Source organism: Perissodus microlepis, chromosome 5 (genome assembly GCF_051167445.1).
Source record: "Perissodus microlepis isolate ML-2025 ecotype Zambia chromosome 5, ASM5116744v1, whole genome shotgun sequence".
Taxonomy (NCBI): Eukaryota; Metazoa; Chordata; class Actinopteri; order Cichliformes; family Cichlidae; genus Perissodus; species Perissodus microlepis.
The window spans coordinates 30,773,909-30,792,069 of record NC_140465.1 but is presented as its reverse complement, the minus strand read 5'-3'; the positions used below and the strand labels follow the sequence as shown (position 1 = coordinate 30,792,069).

The following is an 18,161-nucleotide window of genomic DNA, read 5'->3' as shown; positions in this document are numbered from 1 at the left end:
AATTCCCCCGAGTGTGTTTGTCAGATAAGCTGAGAGCTCTTTTTTTCTCTCAGGAAAACAGAAGGTATGAGCGGTATTTGGATACTTTGGACATGAAATTGACAACGGCTGTGATTCACTTGGCACTGCACCTGAATGAAATGGGTGAGGTGAAGCAAGACGGGCGAGCTAGTGTGTTTGTTATTCCAACACTTTTCTCGTGCACATAAACCTAAGGTTGTTTATGGGAGGATTTTATTAAAAACCTGCACCTAATTTAATACATCTAAGTAATTATTTAAAACGTATGCATGACCGGAGGAGCTGTGTATTATTATTGCTTATTACTGAGAGACTGAAGTAGCATGTTGAATGGCTAGTTAATCAAAAACATCTTTTATTCACTGTCAGCTTGACGTGAAGCAAAAGTGCAGCTAAAAATGTCAAGAGATTAAAACATCGAAATCATAACAAGCATCAAACATACGAGACTTTCAAGGAAGTACTGCATACCTCTGTCACTACGAGCAACATCATCTGGTAACGCACACTGCAAATAGGTGCACCAAATGGACAACTCCTGGGCTCTTGCTGCACCATTTGCTCGATAACAAGAGACATGCCCAGAGAGGAATTCAGCGTCCCTAAATGGTTGCAGTTCGCACACCAGTGTGCTTCCAAGGAAGATCAGCTAAAGTGCATGCTTGCATCAATCTCTACAGTTCTAATCCCACTTGGAAAGGTGCTGTGTTTTTTTTAGCAGCAATCTGTGATATTTTTTGGCAAATTTTTAGCTTTATCACCTTGATCTGGCATTTATATGAAATGTATATCTTACAATAAATAATCCTAACATTTTAAAGGTAGTACTTATGCTATAAGTCAAGCCTATGTTTCACTTGAACATATCAGCCATCTGTGGTTCAGTTTTTCAAATTACATTCAAGATTCTGTGTAAATTCTATACAGAATGAAAGTCAAATGCTTCCTATGAGCTTGTCTTGTAAGGAAATAAGGGAAAAAAAGTATATGATTCTTTACTGTAATAAAGTTTCCAATTTATATGCGGCACTTTGACTGAAATGTGTAATTGTATGCAACATTCTCAGTCTGAAGTCAGTGGAGACACAGCATCATTGCTCCTGTGACTATAGGTGAAAAAAATAAAATGGTAAACTCTATTCCCACTTGCAATTGTCTGTGCACTCACAAAAAATGCGTCCTCATTTATACTTTAAATTAGCTTGCATAAATAGGCTGAAGTGTGCCCGGAAAACACAAACACGAGACTCCCTGCAGGAAAGGCACAAAGGAGCAGCACAGAACAAAATCTTTTGAAGGGACTCTAAAAGGGAATTAAGCAGGCCTGTCAAAAAATTAAACTGGCTCTAGTTTGAAAGGGGATTCTTTTAGCTCCTCTCTTTTGCCTCTTCTGCCGTTTCTTTTCTCAGAATCCATGGGGCCCTGCCAAGACACTGCAGTCCACACTGCAGATCTTTCCGCCATGGAGGAAAACCTCACACCGAGTCTGTTAATACAACACATTGTGTCAAAAAAATTAACTTGTGAATTTCAAATTAAAATTTTATTTGTCACACACACAACCATACGCAGTATGACATGAGATGAAATGCTTGTAGCTGTGCAATGCCCGACCATTAAATGACAGCGGTTTTACAGTATTTGCAATTTACAGGTTATTACAAAATTTACAGATTTAACTTAGAAATTTACAGTAAAAATGTGCAAATAGCAGAAAGAGATTATAAATTATAGGAAGTGTGCATGAAGAAAAATCAGAGTGCGTGTGGTGATGTGATGTGTGTGAGAGTCCAGCCTTATAGTGATGTGATGTGTGTGGAAGAGTCCAGTCCTACACCTGGTTCAGGGCCCGAATAGCCTGGGGAATTTAGAGACAGATTTATAGCTTGTTATAAAAAACTGTTATTATAGTCAGTTAAAATTGCTTTGCAATTATCCATAATGGGTCGTCACAGCAGTTTAGTCAAAAGCAGGATCCACAGATTTAGATTTAGATATGTTCCGATAATATCTGTCTGTCTGTCCAATTTAGAGAAAGTAGTAGCAAGATTTGAGGCTACAACACTAAGAAATACTGGCTCTATATTTGATCTCTCCTGATTTGTACGATCTATTCATTATACTTTATTCACTAATCATAGCTGACATTACTTTTTCCAAGCTTATTGAACCATACTCTGCACATTTATTTGATTTAACCATAATGCACAATGACAGCCCTCACCAAACCCAAATAATAAAAAAAAGGAACCACACAGCAGCACGTAGCTAACGTTTGTGTATGACTGTCAGGAAGACACAGCAGCGGAGCTTTGTATAGAGTAAAACTAAAGTTCTAAATTGCTCTGAGAATTAGCTTGTCCAAACATGTCAGAGGACTCAGTTAGACATCCAATTACTGCCACTGCTCTCCCAGGGCTATCGGCTGGAACAACTTTTATTAACTACTCTCTTATGAAAAATGAATCCAAACAGTCTGCAAATCCTCACTAGATTGGTAAGGGGTCGGGGTTGACGTCTAATCCCATTCGAAAGGTTTGTTCATGGGAGTCACGACAGCCTGTGTGGAACCCTCAGTAGCAGCTTAAAAGAAGAATTAGACAAGTGGCGGCTGCATGAAAACATGCAATAGAGCATGTCTCAGTGCATTTCAGCTTAGATGTCGTAAGTGTCCGTAAAAGCCTCTCACTGAACATTGTAGTACATAAAATATCCATAGGAACTGGATCCACCCCCTTCTTGCTTTCTTCTTCCAGTCAGACAGTGATTAGATCAGTGTTACACAATGCCAGTGTGTGCTTGAAAGCCCCTACAGATGCAAATTTTGTTTTGTTTTTATTGCCTTCTCATCCTTGTTGTTTGGTGTTTAGTTCTCCTTAAGTGACATACTTGCATGGGCAGTGTTTTACTGTGCCCAGATTAAGCAGCCTTGTTTTATTTCATACCGTGTGACTTGGCTTCTCTTTACGCTTGCTTTTCCCCTTTCCCACACGTTGCACTGCGCGTCTATTATTTATGAATGCATGCAAAGCTACTTCTACTGAAGCAAATAGAATGGGAACCCTGCATCACTCCAGAGTAAATAATGCATTTGGCACAAACTTGCAGTCTTTTAAAAGTAGTGGTGGACTTCTAGGTAGGGGAGCACACTGTCATCTTGGAACCCAATGTATGCTGGCCCATCTCCCAAAAAGCTGCCCTATGGAGTCTCTGGCACCTACTCTGCTGCCCTAAAGAGCATCTAATTAGGTGCACTACAGTAGTTCCAAGTCATTCTTTTGACTCTAGACTTATTATGATTCAGAGCACAGTCCAGCAGCAGAAGACTCATTATTTAAGTGCTAGTATGACTGGTATGGGTGACTTGTTTTCCTAAAAAGAGCTGCTCTGCTCTCAGTCTTTCCGTAAACATGGCAATTCAGCTAAATCTTGCCTCTGAGAACAACAAAACATAATGGTAGAAAACCATCACTTTCCTTATAGATGACCAAAAACGGATTATTCTGTAATGAATTCCAAAGCTATCACATCTGGTCAGCATTTATGCAGAGTAACGTCTGCGCTTCCATTCACTCTGCCAGTATCTAACTTTATTAGAATCTTATTTCCTCTTACAGCTCATCTCTGGAATTGAAAACTGACCTATTTAAGACTCGGCACAGTACTGTAACTGCTGAAGTGCACTGTGTACCTCTCTGAATAAAAAAGGTGACATCATGAAACTGTCATTTCTATGACACATACACACCAGTCACTTTTATATTGGTGCAGAATGTAGGACAGAAAATCTTTGGTTTCACCACGTCTGAGCAAAATGGAGCCACACAAGGGAAGGTTTGGTGGGAGGAGAGGCAGTTAAATCAGATTATATGTAATAAAAAATTCTGTACCATGAATTTCTGTACAAAATACACAAACAAAACCTGTAATTCCATCAGGCAAGGATAAAAATCATACTTATTATAATGAGTCACCTCCTGCTTGATGATTAAATAAGCAAAATAAAACAAATTGCAACAACTCAGAAGCAGGCTAAACAGTTTTTAGACGGTCTCTTACTCATACATTTTTGCAGCAACTTGGCAAAGAGACATGGTAGATTACAGTATTTTACAACCTGCTTTATGTAAATCCATATATGACTGCACAGAGTACAGTTAGTTTTTATTCATAGTTTTGTAAATGAAAATGAATGCATCTTCAGTCAGTTGTAAAGGTGGTCTTTACACTCATAGGGCACTTTATGACCTACACCTTTTATTTTGCTCATTAACCAAATATCTAATCTGCCATCAGCGATTCACTGCATTTAGGCAACCTGCCGAAGTTAAAACTGAGTATCTGAATGGAGAAGAAAAGTCATTTTTTGCCATTGTCGTTGCTGCCAGATGGACTGGTCAGAGTATTTCAGAAACTGTTAATGTGCTGAGATTTTCTCTAGGGTTTCCACCCTTTGGAAAAAGAGAAAAACAGCCAGTGAGAGGCAGTTGAGATATCAGAAGTCAGAGGAGAATGCCAAACTGTTTCAACTTGATAAGAGAGCAAGAGTACCCAAACAACCACTTGTCAGAACCAAGTTAACAAGAAGAAGATCTCTGAATGAACAGAGAATCTTGAATCTTGAGCGAAATGGGCTACAGCAGCAGAATACTGCACTGGGTGGCACCCCTGTCAGCTAAGAACAGGAAAGTGAGGCAACAGTTTGCCCATGCTGACCAAAACTGGACAATTAAAGATGTTGCCTGGTTTGGTGAGTCTTTCCAGAAAAATGCAACATTTCAACAGCTGCAACATACAGATAGTAGGGCAAAATTTGGCTGCTGGTGGTGCAATGTTGGAGGATATTTTCTTGTCACATTGTGGGCCACTTAGTATCAACTAAACAATATAAATACCACAGCCTACTCAATGTCACAGAGCACAGATCAGTCTCAACCTGGTCAATGAGTTCAGTGGGATAAAATGATCCCCAAAGTCACCCGATCTCAATCCATAGGAGTATCTTTGGAATATGGTGGAGTGGAAGGTCCGAATCATGGCAAGTATGCAGTCCAAGCTGGTAGCAGTGTGATGGAACTAATAGTGTATATTTGGATAAAGGGTCTCCAGCATCACTGAAAAGATGTAAGGGAAAAAAATGCCACTGCAAGTACCGTACTCCACATCTATTATATATATTATGCATTCTTGTAGATCTGATATAGATATTTAAGTGATAAATGGCCTGTATTTGTATAGCGCTTTTCTAGTCCCTAAGGACCCCAAAGCGCTTTACACAACCAGTCATCCACCCATTCACACACTGGTGATGGCAAGCTACATTGTAGCCACAGCCACCCTGGAGCACACTGACAGAGGCGAGGCTGCCGGACACTGGCGCCACCAGGCCCTCTGACCACCACCAGTAGGCAACGGGTGAAGTGTCTTGCCCAAGGACACAACGACCGAGACTGTCCAAGCCGGGGCTCGAACCGGCAACCTTCCGATTACAAGGCGAACTCCCAATCGCCTTGTAGCCACAATCGCCTGATATTGTCAGTTTTGTCCTGCAAACAACAGAGCAGTTGTCATATATCCAAAATGAAAAATAAGTCAAGAGGCATACAAATAAAACCAATATGTGCCCATTTCCTCAATAATAAAGGTTTTGGTTTTAAGGTTTGAATAAAACTCACCCCAGATACAGTAGCATTCAGCCAAGTACTCAAATGTTAACAATACAATATTTTGTATTGCATCTGGAAAAAATATGTGAGGCTGTGCATTTGAAGGTTAAAGAGGACTGCAGGGAACAATCAGAAAAGCATTTTGCTGATTGCTCTTTGTGCTGCTAAAATTCAGTTTTGTGCGGAAGGGAAAAAAGTGCTAGAAATGATTCCGACTCCACTTACTCCTAAACATTGTTGGAGAGCAGCCTTAACTCCACACACAGAGATTGTTGGTCTACTGGTTTATTGCCATCATTACTCATTTTATTTTGGCTTCATTCCTTGATAGTTCTTATCTGCTCAGTCAGTTGTTGGAGCTTAATTGTGCGGGTATGAGGACCCGAGTGAATACTGTTTATTGTAGAGTGACTTATATTGCTTTAAAGCAGCAGGATAATTTTCTGCTTCAGCAGACACATTGTTGGATGAAATGTGAAAATAAAGCTTGAATATCCACTTAGCATTACTTTGATCTTATTACAGCTTATGGCTGGCTCACACATTCAGTTTATGTCAAAATACTTTTCACGGTTTTGAATATTCATTGAAGTTGGTAGTACACATAGTACCACATGCAGACACGTGCACACACACACACACACGCACGCACGCACGCACGCACGCACGCACACACACACACAAAGCATTTTGTGACTAACTCAATATCAGATGTAATAACAGAGCTGCAACGGCAAAATAATTTAGAAAAATAACCAAGTAAATTTCACAAACCTGTCTTAGTGTTTAAAATGCAAATTACTCAAATGTATCCTCAAGATCATAAATTCTGTGAGAGACTGAGATAGCATTTATCCACATAATTTGTTTTTTGAATTGTGATTCGGATTTAGGTTTTGCATGTTATTAATTACTGGCAGCCCTACGAGTGTTTGTGACTCATACGAAGTTACAAATTAAAGGTTCAAATAACCTATTCTTCCATATTGTAACAAATAACCTGTGCTTTTTGAAATGCACCACTGATTACTGATAAATAATGCATTTTAAATGATTTACACACTGCAGATTTAAAAACATAAACGCTTTAAGTATATATACACTATTAATTAATAAATTACTGACAGTAAATTGATAATGCCTTTAAACTTCTTTAGTCCTGAGATCAGAAATAGCTAATGACCTAAAGTTACATCATCAGTGAAGCACTTTAAAATATGTTTATCACACACAGATTCACACACCAACTCACGCACCTTGCGGTGGGCATGGTGTCATGCCCAAGGATGCACTTTAGTGGACAACCTGCCGCAATACCCACTATGGCTGTTTGACTGCATACTGCATCTACTGTTGACGACAGAAGCTACTTTCTCCACGTATTTAATTTGGATCACTTTTTATGCAACTCCAAAGGGGATATGTGTCTTCACCTGGAATTGAACCAGCAACCTTTTGCTTGCCAGGTGAATGTATAAACCCCTAATGTTACAAAAATCTTTTTCTTTTGGCTACTCCCTTTAGGGTTTACCACAGAGGATCATCCAACTCCATCTCACCCTATTCCTTGAATCCTATTCTGTTACAGCACGAGCTCCCTCACTACATCTGTATATAATGCTGTAAAAATCATAATGTGATAACTCATTATGCCTATTTATAAATGGTTAACAGTGGGTAAATAAGTGTCACGAGTAAATGATCTGATGATGAAACGCTCTGTTTACATCTTTCATCTTTAAGTAGTTTCAGGAGGATGTGCATCTCTGCTGCATACTAACAAGCACTGAATGGTGATTTATAAATATTAATGTAACTGTACAGTAAATCAAGAATTTGTTTTTGAATTTTTTTTAGCTCTCATTGTGATGCTTGACTGGAGATGTACAGTCTGCTGAATGCAGTTTGGTGCGTAATTTGCAAATGTTTTTGAGCAGAAAAGCAAATACAAGTTCTCTGTGCTACTCCTGTTGTCCAAAGCCAGCGTGGCCTACTCTTCCTCTGCTCCCTCGTGCCTGTGCAATGTGATGATGCGGTAGGACAGCTATCTGATCCCTGCTGCGTTGTACCGTGTGTCCGGTGGCACAGAACATGCTGTGAGGACATAAGATGAGTCAGAAGCAAGTAGACCTCGCTGGACTACAATAGTGGAGGAGATGGAGAGATAGAAAAGGACAGGACTAGACACAGGGACTAGCCAACTGTGTCAGAGACTCCAGATACACTAAAACGACCTCTGCCTCTGCACCCTAGGGGATGTTTTCCAGCAGGTCGGAGCCTAATGTTGGCTTCTGGAACTAAGTACACGGCCTCCTCTGGACTGCTGCTTCCAAAATAACACCACACTAAGCCCAGCGGGGAGTAAATGCTGGAACAAGGCCACACTCCTCCACCCCTTTACCGCTGTTTTTCATAACTCCAATTTTCTCTGTCAGCATTAGGCACAATGGGAGCCTGCAAGTCACAGAGTTTGATTGTGGTGAGTTGCTGAACCAGAAATAACTACGAAAATCAAGTTTATACACAGCAGAATTGAAAATCTCTAGCTTCCTCTATCTCTCTGGCTTCAAAACATAGATTCATGGCCATGACTGTAGGGCAGTTTGCTCACCAGATATCTTGGAGCCATTCTTAGATAGTGCAGGTGTTATAATCTTCAAATACTGTTGCAGTTGTATCTGGATGCAGAATGGGGCAAGCTTTACTGGACTAGTATAAAAATACAACTGGCTGCACAGTCTTTACCTATGTGTTATCTGACTTTTTGTTGTTACATACTTCAAAATGCTACTTTTTTCTTCTTAAACTATGTTTATAGTTATATTTTTGTTATTTTGCCCATATGTTTAAAAATGGGCAGTAATTTAGAACAAAGGAGCAAAATGTATTGTAGAAACATAAGCATACAGAAAAGTGACTATTTTGACAGTTACATAATGCTGTTAAGAATCATTATAGACCTGCACCCCAGATAAAAGTCACCAACAGTGACAGAAAGTCTTGACTCACACTACACAGTGCAGCAGAGGGTTGATGATGAGTCCAGCTGAGATGCCCAGGATAACTGGGATGATGGGAGAAAGGAGTGATGTGTGGCTCTTAAGGCAGATGCCAGATTAGAATGAGTTTAAAGAACATCGACAGCAAGGCTCAAAGAAAGTGAGCAGATAAATCACTGGACAAAATACTAATGTTGAAATTGGAAATAAGATCATTTTAACAGCATGTGAGCCACTCATATCGTTTCACTGATGCAGAATAGATTTGGTACTGTTTTAACTGTGTAATGTTGGAAATATGTATTCATTATCTTATCAAAAATAATGACTACTTAGAAATTTTCTTGGCTCTGGGTGTCTATTTGTTGAATTTCTTTAGTAGGAGCCCGAGCCATTCGTCTTATCTCTGTAGATGTTCAGTTGGCACTCTGGACTGAGCCATTAGTGGAGCTATAAAGGCACACTATGCATGTGCAAAGGGCTCAATGGAGTTGGGACTTTTTAAACTTTAAACATTTTTAATCACATTTGACTGGTGACTCTGTGTGTGGTGTTGTTATGATCTTCTGACCATTGAAATAAAAGCTATTGCTGTGTCTTTAGTCCCACATTTAGATAGGGTCTTCAAAATGACTACCTAAATAAGTGTCTGGATAAAGCTGCTGGGTGACAAGACTTTCTTGTAGACTTGCTTCTAGAAGCACTTTGAGAACAAATCTTCTTATTCAACCTGCCTTGATAAAGGCTCAGTTTTGCACAGATTCTGCCAGTGTATTAGAAGCTTGCAGACAGCTCTGTGCACCAGGGATTTCTTTTTAACACAAAAGCCATAACCCTTGCATCCGATGCTTCTGATTAACTTACTCTTCCTGTTAACAGTTTTACATAAAAAACATGCAGAATAACCTTGAACACGAGAAAGCATGAGAAAATGTGAGATGGTGCTCTTCCACCTCCTGATATCCATACATCCATCTTTTTTCTAAAGTGGAAATTAAACTCTTTGGTGTCTCTTTCTGTTGTCCTCGTCCGTTTGCCCGAGCTACACTTAGTACATTGCAATTAGTGATTGACACTATAGCAGGTGGATAACACTACATTAAATGGGTGAAACATTAAACTGTACTTAAGCTTCTTGAACCCCTAACAGCTTTTCTGGCAGATATCCTAGCATTCAGTTACTGGCTTTTTAAGTATACACTGTAAAAATATTTACTTAAATGTAATTTTGTACTGCAAATTTGTATTTACAGTGGTCATGTTAACCCAAAAGCATGACATTTTATTTTTTTGATGTAAGACAGTTTACCTTATGACATCTATGGGGCTAAATCTAGAATGTTTGCTGGAAAGATGCTGTAGAATACATTTTTTGTTATTCTGATAAGCATATAGTAGCATGTTGGTCAGGTCACACCTGGAACTGGAGGAGGATATTAGGCTTATTTGAAAAAAATATATAAAGTATGAACTATAAACTATGATGACATGATTTGGCAAAACAGGGCTCTAGACTAACTTTTTGCCATGGGCGTACCGGTACGCCTAACTTTTTAAAGTTAGGCGTACGGGCACAAAAGTTAGGCGCACACAAATTTTATAATAATTTATATAATATAATGTGTTTTTCTGGATACACTGTGCTTTTTCAGCTTTCAAAGATTGATGACACCGTGTCAGAGCACTGGCTATGAATTTCAGAAGGATCAGGCCTTAACTTAACAGAAAAGTTAGCAATAGTTCTTTTCCTATTACAGCTACATCCACTTCTGTCGTGCCTAGGCTGCTCACTAGGGCTGGGTATCATCACTGATTTCTATAATCCATTCGATTCCGGTTTTCAAAGTCCCGATTCGATTCAACTTAGCCTCAGACAGTCAGAAATATTATAATTCTGATCATTTATCAGTACTGACTTCATCAGAATTGTGAACATCACAGCAGATGCCTTTGTGTGAAAGTAACTGAGAATAAAACACAGAAAAACATGAAGGAGATTTTCCTGGTCTGGCTTTTTATAGCAGATAACCTTAAAAATATTCTACAATGTTCTGCATATAAAGTTAAAATTTCTTCAGAATTGAACAACAGAAAAAATAGGCTTTCTTGTCCGAGGTCATTTAAGTGAAAAAAAGAAAAAGAAAAGAAAAAGACAGTAGCCGACAGCGCTGTAAACAACGGTAGACTGGTGGGTAATAAGCGAATGAATAATACAGAAAACAGAGATTGGAGACGGGAAACTGTTCTTGAAGTATAGAGAGAGAGAGATAGAGAGAGAGATAGCTGTGCATGGAGTGTGATTTTAATAGTCGTGGAAGGAAAACAGCAAAATTCATGACGACATTGATCAAATGTGAAGCGCAGTTTGCTGCTTCTTTTGCTGCTGGCTCGGTGAATTTTGGTTGGAGAGAGACAAAACCTGCAGCTCAGAATCAGCGCAAGAAGACGTAATCACAGCGCGGACCGGACGCATCAGAATCGCTAAGCTCCGACAGCGTGTCCGTCTACGGGCCGTCGGGTAAGAAAGCCGAGAAAGACAAAGTTAATTCTGATGCGTCGGGTCCGTTCTGTGTTTACGTCTTTGTGTGGAATCCGTGTACCTGCTCTCATCTGCTGTTTGGTTGTTGTTGAAATGGTTTTGTGAGCTTTAATCTGAGAATCTGGCGTTTCTGGCAAAACACAGTTATATTTAAAAGTCGATTCAGGATTTAATGAATTGATATCGCTTTATTCAAGCTACTCACCTCCCACTTCCACCTGCACTTTCAACTGGACCATGGCCAATCAGAGAGGTCCCGCCCCTTACTATCTCTGATTGGTTTAGTCCACGATAGGGGCATAATGTGTGTCTGTTGTTGACCACAGGGAAGGTTGCAGATTTTTTATTTTTTATTTTTTGCTACCCGAACAGTTGGTCGCACAGGTGCAACCAAATATTTTTTTTAGTCTCACCACTGAAAAATTTGGTCGCATTTGCGACCAAATTGGTCGCACTCTAGAGCCCTGCAAAAGATTTCCTATATGTTAACATATAGTCCATGTGTAGTTTATAGTTATTTTCATAGATGCCCTTCAGTATTGCAGATAGTGAGAGTTAAAATGACACTGACAGAAAACAATTAAAACACGTGTCACCGTCTTTTTTAATGAGCCAAACCTGCAAGTTGAACACATCTTATTTTAAGATTTCACAGCCCCTCCTGGTGTTGTGTGATGCTGTTGTATTTACATACTTACATCATCTTGCACTTGACTGCCAACTGAGCCATATGCTGCCGTGTTAATTGTGCATTTGATTACATGCCCGAACTATTCCCTGAGAAGTTATAATTTTGTCAGGTAATCAGTCCTGCTGAGTTAAAGCTGTCACTGACAGCCTGTGTGATGCTCATCTGTCATTTCTCTTCCCATGGCGTTCAGTTGTACAACATGGAAATCTTTTTCTTCTTTCCAGTTATCTCTTGGATTGCTTGAGATTTGTGGGTGCAAAAAAAAAACCCCAAACCACACGCTTGGAGCAAATTCCATCACTTTATGGAAATGGCCATTCCCTCAATCCATTCATGTAGGGATTTAAGTAGCACGCTTTCCCCTTCATCCTGTCATTACAATCCTTTTGTTAAGCCGTCGTTCCAGCAGCCTTTTGGATCATCACCGTCTGTTTTTCTGCATTTTAACGCATTATTATCGAGAGAGATGCTTAAATTAGGTATCTCGGCGCAAGTAGCTAGAAAATAGCAGTTCATCACAGACAGGCAATTCAGACATTAGAATTGCAGTTGTTTCCCTCAAATGTCACAACACTTGAAAATAATGACAGAGTGTGTTTTACGTTTGCATCTTCTTGTTTCTATGTTGCTTAAATTACTGCAGAAGATCTGTTTCATAAGCTGCAGTCCAGCTGCCCGAGTGTTAAATTCAAATTGTCTGCCTTAAAAAAAATTGAAAGATTTTCGTGTTTTGGTGCACTGAACCACTTACTCCTAAGTGCTAACAATGATGCATACTTTTCATACTGCAGTATAACTCAGGTTTACACAGCTTATTGTTAACATAGATCACAAGATTAATTTGATTCCAACATGAAATTTATCAGTTACAATGAGTTACCCTTACACAGTGATCCAGGTGAGTACTTGACTATTACAGTATTCTGCATTGGGTCCATGTGAATTAGACAAAAACAAAATAGATGAACAAATTACATATTTTGTATTGTTTGATTTCAAGATTGCAACTTAGTGAATCTGAAAGTAAAAAAACAGTTAAATTTTGAGTGCTGAAGTAAAAATCTTTTGTTTCATGTATGTTTTCTTTCGGTAAGTCTGATTAACAGTTAACCCTTTAAGACCTACCATAGAACCAAGTCCGCCAGAGCTTATATTATATTTTTACATGCTGTAGTGCCATTTTTGGGAGCATTTCAAGTTGCTATACATCAATACAACCATTATAGCCCAGATTTTAATAATATGTATGCATTAAGTTCATAGTAATTACATAAATTGCAAAAAAAGTGCAATAAACTACAAAAAAATTGAAAATCGTTTTTGCTTTTTAACATATATTTCTAGTTAGAGAAATTTAAGAGGCTTATCCCTCAAAACTGTAAATACAAAAAAGTTGCACAAAATAGTTTCCTACCACAGGAAATTTATTTTCAGTGTCTTCATAGTTTTATTTTTGAAATACACCAATTTTTATATACTGCAGGAAAAACGAAAATAAATATTATACTGCAAATTTGCAAAAAAGCAGCATATGCATCAAAATAAACTATTTCCAGCAGTACAATATGAGTCCTAAGCATCCCAGAAAGTCATAAAGTCAAACATAACTTTTAAAAACACCAGTATAGGCTCATGAGGCCCTGATGGTAAAAAAAAACTACATTTTCCGCGAAAATGACGTCACTTCCTGTTTCGGGCAGGTAATGGCTGACGTCTATTCCAACGTAGGAAGTGTTATGAAGAGCTGATCGGATCTGCAAAGCGTGTTTCTGGAATATTATGTTTTTGTTGCTGCAAGCGCTTTTTATGCAGTTTTTGCAAAGCTATATGTGGAAGGAAACTGTGACCTAAAACAAGCTGATGGCATAAGATTTAAGTACAACTCCTCCGGTTTCATATGCAAAAAAAATTATTGCGCTAGCTTATGTGGTTGCAGAGCTACCGGGATTTAAAAATAGTTATGCAAAACAGAGCATGCCAGCTCCAACCGGCTTTAAAGGGTTAATAAATCAATTTATTAATTGACAGACTTGTAATTTGATTTGTTTTACAGTTTGTCAGTTTTACATAAAAATATTCCTGTGTTTAATTTTTTATTTTTGCACAAAGACTTGTTCATACTTAGTTTTCTGTTAATTGTAGAAAATGCAATTGACAGCCTAGTTTCTGAAATAGTGCATGAGTGAAAACAGGTATTCATATTATTGTAATACACTTTTGTTGATGTAGGTTTGGTATTTAACCCCTGGCCCCCAGGGGTTTTTCTGAGCTCCCTGCTCGAAAATGAAATACCAAAAATAAATGGAGTATTTCTCTGCAATTACAAACTCTGTGTAAACGATCTTGGTATCAAAATAAAGCTACCACTTGTGAGATTTCATCAGAAGTGTAAATATTGCAGCAGATGTTACTGTGTCAAAGTTACTGAGGCTGGAACACAGAAAAAGTAAGTCGATTTTTCCTCACCTTATATATTTATTTATTTATTTATTTTTTTAGCATATAACCCTTTCAAAAATGTTTTAGTTCACATTTTATGTATTTCTTTATTCCAGAAATTCAGTAACCAACATATAAACATCATCTGTGCAAAGATTTATGTTTCTAAAGTGAAACAGTGAAAAATTACAGCACTGTTAATACATAAATATCCAGGCTTTGTACAAGAAGTCCAATTTTGGCACACATTGGACACCATATGTCAGTTGAATTTTTTTAGGTAAGAGCAGAAATGATTTAATTTCATTAACATGCCTAAAAATGCTTGTTTTTGAATATTTTTGAAGAATTAACCACATGCAGGGCAGGTGAGTTTAAATGTCCTCTGGCTGTTTAAACTCTGAGGAGCTGGAACTTTGGCACCTTTTGGCCGATTTGCATGATTGATACCTCTTTTTAGTCGTTTGAGCCAATATAATCATGGTAACGATGCCACTTTCACTTCACCCAATTAGAAGTTGCTAGGCCAGACTCACGTGGGCCCAAATTTATGACATGTGGCATATGTCCAGTCACATGTCTGTAGCTGGGTCTAAAATGGCGGTTGTTGACGAAATGCCTCTGATGCGGCTAGTTAGCCGCGGTAGCTGCTGATAATCACGGGGCTACTGGCTACCAGCAAAAATAACTAAGGAAACTGGGACAGTAAGTCAATTTCTGTCTTAGCGCATTTGCGGCGCTACACGTTTTTGTAGTCTTCTTTTGCAACTCTTTCAGTGAATTTTGATCAGAGCGTGGTGAAACTTGGTGTTTGGAATCAGTAATAGCTCTGGAAGCTAACTTTTGTTGTGTTTGGTGGTTTATATGAGGTTTTAGCTGGGATTCAGAGGTTTCTGTGGATGCTACACATGGTTTCTGTGGATGCTACCTATTTCTGACCCTGAGTTATAACGAATTAAATGGTTATAACTTCCTTTTGCCCCCGGTACTGGGGGTGTGGGTGCTTAACTGGTTTTAATGCCATGTAATTATAACAAATACATTTCAAGTTCATCCCTTACCTAAACCTTAACCCTTCTGACCAATTTTCAGTGACTTCACACCGTAGCCCTCCTTCAGTCACCCATGGGTCATAAAAGTGTGGAGGTGCTGTGTCTCTTCACTTTGTCTTCCTCCTACATGGCCTGCTCTTAGCGTGTGTGTGTGAGTGGTGAGTATGTTGATGTGTTTATCTGCTTGGTGTGTATGTTTTTCTGTATATGTGTGGATGTGTGTTTCGCACACAGTGTTCCAGCATTGTTACAATTCAAAGGCCTACACCTGTCGGCACTCACATTCACACTGTGTGCTGTGTGCTCGGGGGTGGGACATAACTAATAAATAGCGTTGCCTGTGTGAGTTCTTATCCATCAAGATGGCGAAAATATTTTTTCCTCAGAGAACCTTGGTGATTTTAGAAGAGAGGGGAGATTTGGAAGATGCTGAAGAGGAAAAGTTTTTAGAGCAAGAGTCCTTTTGTCTTTATTGAAGACAATGCAAACAGTAAATAGGAGGGTGGGGGAATAGCACATGGAATACAGTTTGGGGCCAGACTCAAACCCAGGCCCCTGTAACGAGGACTCTAACGTTCAGCACATGGGTCACCTGCTCAAACAGGTGATCTATTCAAAGTCGGACAGTTCGTTTGAAAGGACGGATGAGATTGGCAGTCGGTCTGGTCCAAAACAAGCATATGAGAAGCCAGCAAATAATAAAATGAATGATCTCAAAAAATTGTGAAACTAAGCACCTTCTTGCCCAGGAATTGAGGTACTCTGCATGGCTGCCAGTGTGCCGCAGCCATAACCAACACTAATGGCAGCTTGTTAAGGATGTAAAATCTCATTCTGAACTTTCCATCCCAGATATCGTTTGAAAAATCATCTGTATCAGGTGATCTTCCTGATCTAAATTTTGTTCTAGATTCAGGAACAACAGAAAGAAAAAATGTTATGTAAGTAGGCACAAGTGGACAGGAAGACACAGTGTACTTCTTGCATGAAATACAACAAACAGCAAAAACATGCCCCTCATCTGTTGTATATGCTGACACAAACAAGCCATTTGGTGAATGGGACTGAAACTGTTCAATTCCTAATTAAATTAAAAGATGTAAACATCAGTAGTGGTCATTTGTTTATATATTTGTTTCTTAAGATAATTATGTTTTTTCATCCATATCTTGGTTATGATTAATATTTCTTTTTTATGACAATTTGTATCACAAAAAATAAATAGCACTTTTATTCATGAATGTTGACTAACAGAGGGAAATTCCAAATATTAACCATATGTGGTTTGTAATGCTTGGAATTGTCATAAGCAGATATCTATATTACATGTATTTTACATACATTTTTTTATTGGTGTATTGATTTAAAAACAAATAAAAATCAATGTGGTGGTCCATGAGTAACCTAAACATAAAAACTACAAAAATAAATTTTATGTGCAATGTAAAATCACTTGACAAACACTGGAAAATGTGAAGATAAGACACACAAATGTGCCATAAACAATGTGTTACTTAATTGTAATTCCATAGGAACACCTAGTACTTAAATATGCTGCTGGGAAATCTAATTAATAACCAAGCTTCATGATTTAGAAGTGCTTGATTGCATTTGTATTATAAAACAAAATAAAAACTTAGCCTGGAGTAAGATGTACTTTTCCATGTGACTTATGATAACTTACATGTACTCTAGATGAAAAGCGTATTACTGTACAACATGCACTGAACTTAGGATTTGCTGTGTCTGGTTTGGCAGATTTTGCCATGTTTTCTGTGTCAGTATAAAAGCTGTTTATGTAATTGAGGGAAGGCTTAGCCGGAGGCATGACTACTGGAACGCAACCAGCTGTGTGTCATAATTAGATAAGAGGTAAACAAAAACGCCTAACATAAACAACAACACTGATTTTGTTTTGCCCTCCAACCGCAGCAACCACCTCGAGCTCGTCCGCTCTGTCATGTATCAGCTGTAAACACACTTCTCTGTCTTAATGGTCACATTGACTCACTGCTGCACTAAGGCGATAGGTGCTTTAGGGTAAGTTTGTTGTGTGAAAGAGTGCGTCAGTGCATCTGTGTGTGTGTGTGTGTGTGTACACATTTGTGGGTCCTTTATGAGTGTCCATCAGTCTATAATCAGAGAAATAGCTTTACTTCACAGTGAGTAGCGTTGAGGATCCCTAATAGCAGAAGGAGCACTGGATCAAAGGGTGCAACAATTTTACTGCGGTTGCTATGCAACACAAAATTTTCCATCTACATGCAACATGCGTGTTTACTATCATATGGTTATCCTGATATAATAAGGAAGATAATGTCATGAATTCACCAAGTTAATGTCTGACTTATAGAATGAGTCACTTGTTCAGTTTTGTATACTTGTACAAAAACTATATCTAATTAGCATCTGATTCTTCAAGCCTTTGTGCACCATTTAAATTATTTCATTTTCTTGTGACCAGCTCTCACTCATTACAGCTCAGCACATTAAATCACATGGTTAGACTCAAGAAAAAAACCAAAATATATTCAAGACATTTATTCAAGACATAGAAAAAGGTGAAAGGAAAACATTTTGCAACTAAAATAATTTCTTAAAAATCAGACAGCAACAGTATCGACTGCAGTTGAGGAATTCCCATAGAACTCTAACCTGCACAATGGAAAATCAAGACTGCAGGTCCTGAACAATCATCATTTTGTAAGGACTTTTGAATGGGCTGGGTGTTTATAGTGAGCTCTTGGTAATTAT

General features: G+C 38.5%; 1 protein-coding gene across 3 annotated transcripts in view; it reads left to right on the top strand.

Annotated features, from left to right (window-relative positions):
• Positions 1-18,161, top strand: part of tafa3a (TAFA chemokine like family member 3a) — a 105,343-nt gene that overhangs the window by 41,119 nt on the left and 46,063 nt on the right. The window lies entirely within an intron of this gene.